The sequence below is a fragment of the Engraulis encrasicolus genome, chromosome 1 (assembly GCF_034702125.1).
Source record: "Engraulis encrasicolus isolate BLACKSEA-1 chromosome 1, IST_EnEncr_1.0, whole genome shotgun sequence".
In the NCBI taxonomy this organism is placed as follows: Eukaryota; Metazoa; Chordata; class Actinopteri; order Clupeiformes; family Engraulidae; genus Engraulis; species Engraulis encrasicolus.
This window is the reverse complement of record NC_085857.1, coordinates 55,271,214-55,278,531: the sequence shown is the minus strand read 5'-3', so window position 1 is coordinate 55,278,531 and position 7,318 is coordinate 55,271,214. Positions and strand designations below refer to the sequence as shown.

The 7,318-nt window shown below is 42.4% G+C and overlaps 1 protein-coding gene across 2 annotated transcripts in view; it reads right to left on the bottom strand.

The window, feature by feature from the left end:
- Window positions 1-6,720: 6,720 nt before the first annotated feature.
- LOC134443219 (uncharacterized) overlaps window positions 6,721-7,318 on the bottom strand; it is a 24,126-nt gene continuing 23,528 nt past the window's right edge. For both annotated transcript variants that reach the window (XM_063193122.1, XM_063193169.1), the window contains exon 7: window positions 6,721-7,318. This exon is cut by the window's right edge and continues 631 nt beyond it. The gene's annotated coding sequence lies outside the window, so the exon portion shown is untranslated.

The window sequence follows — 7,318 nt, the reverse complement described above, 5'->3', positions numbered from 1 at the left end:
AAACTTAACATTCGTTGATGAGCTACATTGGTATGTGGCAGTGTTTAGGGGAAGATTTGTTTATATATATCGAGCTGTATGGTCTGTCAATGGGGTCTACGTGGCCACCCGTCACCGCACCCTCCACTGCACATACCACCACCACCACCACCACCACCACCCTCCCTCACACACACCCGCACTCAGACACTCAGACATTCAGACACACACAGACTGTAGAGCATCCCATCTCATGCCACACCACCTCCCGCCATGCCCCCCCACCTCTCTCTCTCTCACACACACACACACACACACACACACACACACACACACACACACACACAGCCATGTAATTGAACCAAATATGAGAACACTATGCAACCACGTCATGTTGCTACGCGCCAGCCATGTGGTCTCGCCAGGCAACCATATCACGTTGCTAGGCAGCTATGTGAAGTTGCTAGGCGACCACACCCTGTTGCTAGGCAGCAGTGAACCCTGTTGCACCTGTGCTGTATGAAAAGCTGACATCTCCCGTGTGTGTGTTTGTGTGGACCATCATGTACCATCTCAAGTGTGTGTGTGTGTTATCTACCGTGTCACATAGCATGCCTTCAACAGTTGAAGGAGACCGATCGACTGAGAAGGGGTGCGTGTGTGTGTGTGTGTGTGTTTGTGTTTATGCATTGGACACTAACAGAATTTGTGTGTGTGTGGCAGATCAAGGTGTATTATTATAGGTGAGTGTGTGTGTGCGCTCGCGTGTGCATGAGGGATCGGGAGAGTATAAAGAACATTACAGGTTTATCTATAAGGATTGTAGTCGGGGACGTTAGCTTTACGCTATTTGTATGGGTCGTGTGTGTGTGTGCGTGTGTGTGTGTGTGTAATGTTAAGTCTAGCTAGTTCTGGTGTGTGTTATAACTAGCTGGGTTGTGCGTGTGCGTGCGTGCAATGGAGAACCCTGCTCTATAAACTAGCTGGTGTGTGTGTGTGTGTGTGTTGGCGTACCCTGCTGTATAAAGCGCTGCATGCTCTCTCATTGCTAGTATAAAGGCTTGGAGATCGTGCTCACGAAAACACACACAAGAGCAAAGAAAAAATCTATTTATATTTTTACCTTTTTGTTTTGTTGTTGCTAACTTGTTCTGCTGACGGTTGTTTTATCTTTTTCTTTTCTCTTCTGTTATATTTTCACTTTTTTTTTATTGTTGTACACCCTAATCTGTATGATTTCCCCCCATTGTCTCGAGAGAAATCTACAGTCGGGGCAAAAAAAAAACAAAACAAGCAAATTATTTTTGAAAAGGATGTTTTGTTTTGGTGACTCGATTTGTTTGCCTGTTTCTGTCTGGGTTTCCTGCTTGGTCTGGTTGCTAGGGGCGGTGTCTAAAGAAGGGAAGCCCCTCCCCCCCACCCCTATGACATTACAATTACTTGAGTTGTCGTGGCAACACCACAGCTGTGGAGGCCCAATCAGAACGCTGTGCTACTACGGTTCCGTCTCCCTCGCTGCAAACCCGTTGGCTCTTTGTTGTCATCACACATTATTTTTGTTTGTTATTTTTATTGTTATTATTATTATTATGAAAATGGTTTGTCATATTTTTATTGATTGTGATTTGATTTTCAGATGATTGTGTTTTTAATTCCCCCCTCCCTCGTTGTGTAGCATGTTTCACTAGTTTCTCCTCATCCTCGTTTTTAGGAGGTGCGTGTGTCTCGGGACTGTCTCACACCGCGTGTCTGTTTGTGTGCGTGTGACTGTATGTTTGTGCGTGTGTTTGTGTGTGTCAGAGAGAGAAGTTGGCTGTGCAATTCTTACTGTATTCAGGGCAGACACACCAAATTGATCAAATCTGTTGTGTGTGTGTGTGCATGTGTATGTGTTGCTGTAGTGGATGTAGTGTGCGTGTGCGTGGGGCTATAAGGTATCGGGGGTCATGTGAGGGGGGAGTGGGCAGGGTTAAACTGTACAGGTTGTTAAAGGCCCCGGCTCCTCTAATATCCCAGCCCTTCTTACTGGTCTGAGCCTGCGCGCATTTGTTTGTTTTAATCCGGTTTTGCTGTCATGAACATGAATTCATGTTCTGAGTTCTGCAGTGCTGGAGCATAGAGCAAGGCTTGTTGGCTAGAGTTCCGTTGGGTTCTGGTTCCATTTGGTTCCGTTGAGTTCTGCAGGGTTCCTTTGGGCTCTGCAGAGTTCCGTTGAGTTCTTGCAGAGCTTCTCATATTGGCTCTCCCTCGCCTCTCTGACAAAGCACCTTTACAGAACTCAGAACAAAATCTTTGTTTTTCCTCTGGCTTTCCCCTTTTTCTTTTTTTTTTTTTCTTTTTTAAATAAACCTCTTGTTCGAGCAAACTTTTTACCATTTTAAATACCAAGGGGAGCAGAACATGTACATGAAATAACGTGTATGTAATGGATATTTATATTGACCTGTATAAATATATATAAATTTATGATGAATTTGCCATCACGTTTTTTACAAGCCAATCAGAGTCATGGAAGTTCATAGTCAGGATAATCCCATTGACCTTTGTGTTCCATTTTTACTCAAAGATAGCCATTCATGGAGCCTTAGACGCACATCTCCATTGACATAGTTCCCAAATAGTTCCAGGAAGTGAGCGTTGAACACAGAAAGTGCAGTAAAGGTAAATGTCATTCCTTTTCATGTCATCTTTGCTTATTCCCTAGTGGTTCTGTGTTAGTCTTTAGCGAAAACAAAGCCGTTGCCTACAATTATTTGAATCTACGTGAATCATGTCACCAACCGCCCTCCTGTTCCTGTTGACACCACTCTGAATGCCATGGCTCTGGAGCCGCTCAGGTTCCCATAGGCTGAGAATGGATAAAGGGGGAGGAGGGATTTCTCGTTGGCTGTTAAAAAGAAGAAGAATGTCATGTTGGATTTTGATTGGCTTGTGAAAAAATAATGCAAAAGCTCTCCTCTTCTGTTCTCAGGAGAGGGAGCTAATCAGCATCCGCTCTTCGACAGGCCCCTCCCCCTCTGGACCATGTAATTGGACACTAGAATCTGTACTCTTAATTAGACATATATAACCCCACCCCCTTTATATTGGACACGCCCCCTCAGTGTTGTGTTTGTGTGTGCTTGAAGCACGGAGGAAAGGGTTAATGTTTGTATATGTGTGTGTTTGTGTGTTTGAGATGAAGAGGGAGGTGTGTGTGTGTGTGTGTGTGTGTGTGTGTGTGTGTGTGTGTGTGTGTGTGTGTGTGTGTGTGTGTGTGTGTGTGTGTGTGTGTGTGTGTGTGTGTGTGTGTTAGTGAGAGCTCAGAGCCCTCCAAATGTAAAAATGCAGCAAAGAGAGCAAACAGTACAAATATGGGCAACACTAGAGAATAGAGTTCACATGCTAGCCGTTAACACTACTAGCAGACGCTGGATCATGTAGAGACAAATCAAGCCTGTGCTTTTTCGTGATCCATCAGGTGAACACTGCATTAGAGGACCTTAAGGCTAAGAAAAAATGGAGTTCCCTTAGCGCTGTAAATGGCGTTAGCGCACATCTTGTGCAAGCCGCCACAAAACGCCACAGAAAGAGAAGATGACAGGGGACAACGCCCCCTTAGGTGACCGAGTAGGCGGGGTTTGATTTATTGTACTCTACCAGAATGTTTGGTAGAAACGATATATAACCGTTTCGCTGACCGTACATAAATCCAGCTGGGTAATTATTCCACTGGATACCCAAGGTAGCCATTTGTAGTCTTTTATCCCAGTGAAACCCATTGTAAAACACGGCTATTGAACTACAAAAAGCCCAAAATAGCAGAAGCGTGAAAACCCAGTGGAGAGGTAGCTATTTGTAGTCTTCTATCCCATCGAAACCTATAGTGAAACACGGCTATTGAACTACAAAAAGCCCAAAATGGCCGCCCAGAATGTCTTAGTGGCTAGAATGTGACCTCTATTTTGAAGTGTTGCCAAACTATAAAGCTAGAGTGTGGGGAGAGGGACGTTCAAAGACTAGAGTACAGAGCTTTCTTTCTTTGTTTTATTATTTTTGTTTGTTTTTCTTTTTTTTAAGTGCACCAAATAATATTAACATGGACATGAAAACAGACAAAGGTTGTTGAGTTACGATAGATATATTTTAAGGAACTATGTTTTTTTGTTTTGTTTGTTTATCGTTGGTTTATTGTAAGGATTTTTTTTTTTTGTTGTTCATTGTCGCACATTTCTGGAAGCTGTATGTTTTGTTTTTTTCCATAGTATGTGTTCTTTTTTTAATGTAGGTTTTTCTTTCTTTTCTTTTTGGTTGTGTTTTTCTGTTGTTTTGTTTTTATTCTGAGCATCCTTCGGGGGTATTCCAAGAAAGGGGTTAAGAGTTAAAACCCAGCCAAGTTTGACCTGCACAGAGTTGTAGTAAACCTGCTAATAGATTGCCTGCAGGAGCCATTTACAGTTAATAAAATGGGGACTCCAGGCTCTTCTAGAAGCTGATTTACCAGGACTTCTTGGTTGAAATGGAGCTGGTTTAAAAAATATACCACATCATGTCTAGAAATGAGCTTATTTTACACCTCCCTTTAAGTTAAAAAAATGAGTTTTACCTTTCTCCAGTACTTTCTAGCCTGATTATCATCAACTTTCAAATCTCTTCGAGACTTGGTCTGGCCAAGAGCATAACAATTAACATTTCCCAAACTGCATGGTTAACCCGCCTCCCTTGGTTTGCTAATGGTTGTTTGCCTGCCGACAAAGTGGGAGGAGTTCCCGATTTTTCGGGAGCTCAGAAATTATATTTGTATTGCTCTTGGTCTGACTAGAAGCAACACAGAAAGTGTTCCGTCACTAGGAGGGTGCGGCATATTTGTATAATTGAGTCTTATAACTAGCTGTTAGCTGGTCCTATAAAATTCAATGATGCAGTATATGCTAACTTGGAACTAGAAGCAACATCACCAAGACTAAAACAGCTGGAAGTACAGGAGAAAAGTAAAACTCAATTATTTAAATTGAGGAGAGGACGGTGTAAAATAAGCCACCTATTTCCAGAAATGGTGTGATATCGCTTGAACTACTCAGCCGCCATCTTGGAATGCACCCCTTGAATACTGTGCTCTACTACTACACCGGTTCCAGATCGCCATTATCTATTGTGAATACCTCAGGATTTTTTTGTTTTGTTTTTGTTTTTGGAAAAAATAAAGCTGAGAAAAAAAAAAGAGAAGACAAAAAAGAAAAAAAAACTTAAAATAAAATTAAGATAAAGAAATAAAAATTAAACTTCCAAAACCAATACTTGGTGTGCGTGTCCCTATGTACATGTGATCTGCTTGTGGATTACTGTTTGTGTGTGTGTACGTGCGTGCGTGCGTATGGACAATTTACGCCTTCTTGGCAGCCCTGCATGTGACCCTCTGTAGGAGACGGACACTACACTGTAGATGACATTTTTGGGGAATTCCCAAAATTCAGGATGCGTGGACAGCGTGAACTACTGTGTGGGTCGCTTATTTTTTCATCATTAAAAAAAAAAAAAAAAAAGCCTAATTTTTTGACGAAACGGGATTGGATTTGAGTGGGAGTTGGCAGGATTGGGAGACATTCTTACAGAAGTGGACGGGATGGGATATGTTTCTTTTACTCCAGCCCGGGATGGGACTTTTTTTCTGAAGATCCACCCCCGTGTTATGCTACATTGGTGTCGATACCTGCCAGGTAAGGGGCGAAACCCCTGACTGAATCCAATGAAAACCAGTGGCTTGATCTAACAAAGAAGACAACTACAGGGTTCCGATTGTTCACTGAGTGTGTTTGTATGCAGTTTAGTATCCTGAATAGTATACAAATATGTGTTAAGACCAGGCTACATGATGATACAAAAAGTTTGGTTGATGTGTTGATAATACAAAAAGGACGTGGGAAAAAACGATTCATTCTACTTTCCATAGATCAGGGGTCCCCAAACTTTTTTCTTTGGGGGCCACATTGTCGTTCCTGACTGTGATCAGGGGCCGGGATCAATCATGTGGGCTGTATACTAGGCCACTGCCAGTTAAAGCCATAATTTCTTCCAAGGCAATCGCCATTACAAGCTGAAGAAGGGCTCTGCCCGAAACGTTCGTAGGCGAATAAAGAGAAAAATCAGAAGAGTGCTGTCCTTCACTTCTTTCATTCATAATTTCTAGCACAAAATAGTTCATTATTACAAGTGATTTGCAAAAGAAGTGTGTTTTTCAATCTGAAATACCACATATTCCTTTTAATTTCCATTAACCATGTAAAAATAGCAAGGAAAGGTTAGGTTCACAGTTTAGGAGTGATACAATAGAAATGGTAAGCCTGATTATACAGTGAGATGAGAAACTATCAATACAAGAAACTTCTGGTGATTCACACTAAGTTAGTGAAAATTAAACTGTTGGAAATATATTTTATCTTTTTTTTCTGTGAGGATTGCTTCTTTGGGCCAGTTCAAATGGTGAGATGCAGAGAGGTGGAGGGCCGGTCAAAGGGGCCTGGCGGGCCGCATCCGGCCCCCGGGCCTTAGTTTGGGGACCCCTGCCGTAGATGAAGAGACATTGTAATGATCTTATGACCACTGGGTGGCAATGTGGGGTTACTGCATTGAATGGAGCTCAGCTTACAACAGTGGGATATACTGGAACTCGCTCTCATCAGAAATGTGCTACATTGATTAAATATGAATTCATTTATACAATATACAGGGCAATGATTAGAAGACACAGAACCACACCACAAGTCCCAAACATGATATTTATTCTTCACCTGTTCAATACATCAATACATTCAGTGTCTAGACAAATATGGTTGTCTGAGTAAAAAATAAATATGTACACGTATATATACACAATTACAGAATGCTGTGTGAGAAAACGGATTCCTAGGTAGGAGGCATGCGCACGAGCACACGCACACACACACACACACACCCACACACACACACACACACACACACACACACACACACACACACACACACACACACACACACACACACACACACACACACACACACACACACACACACACCCACACAAATCTAGAGGCATCTTGTGAGGTAACTTTATGTCATATGGTTAAAACAACAACAAAAAAACAAACTAACAAAAACTCAAACATGTGCACTACATTAATTATTGACCAGGCCACCAGGGGGCATCAGCCAAGGACAAGGGGTGCAAGTCAAACAAGTTCCATTTCATTACCTAACCTCATCTAACAGAAACAGAGGCCAATCAGCAGATTGTGGGGTGGAATGTTAGGAAACCTCCCTCCTGAAGTCACATTCTATGTGCATTCCAATTTGCACACTCCTGTCCTCCACTTGTGCCCCACTG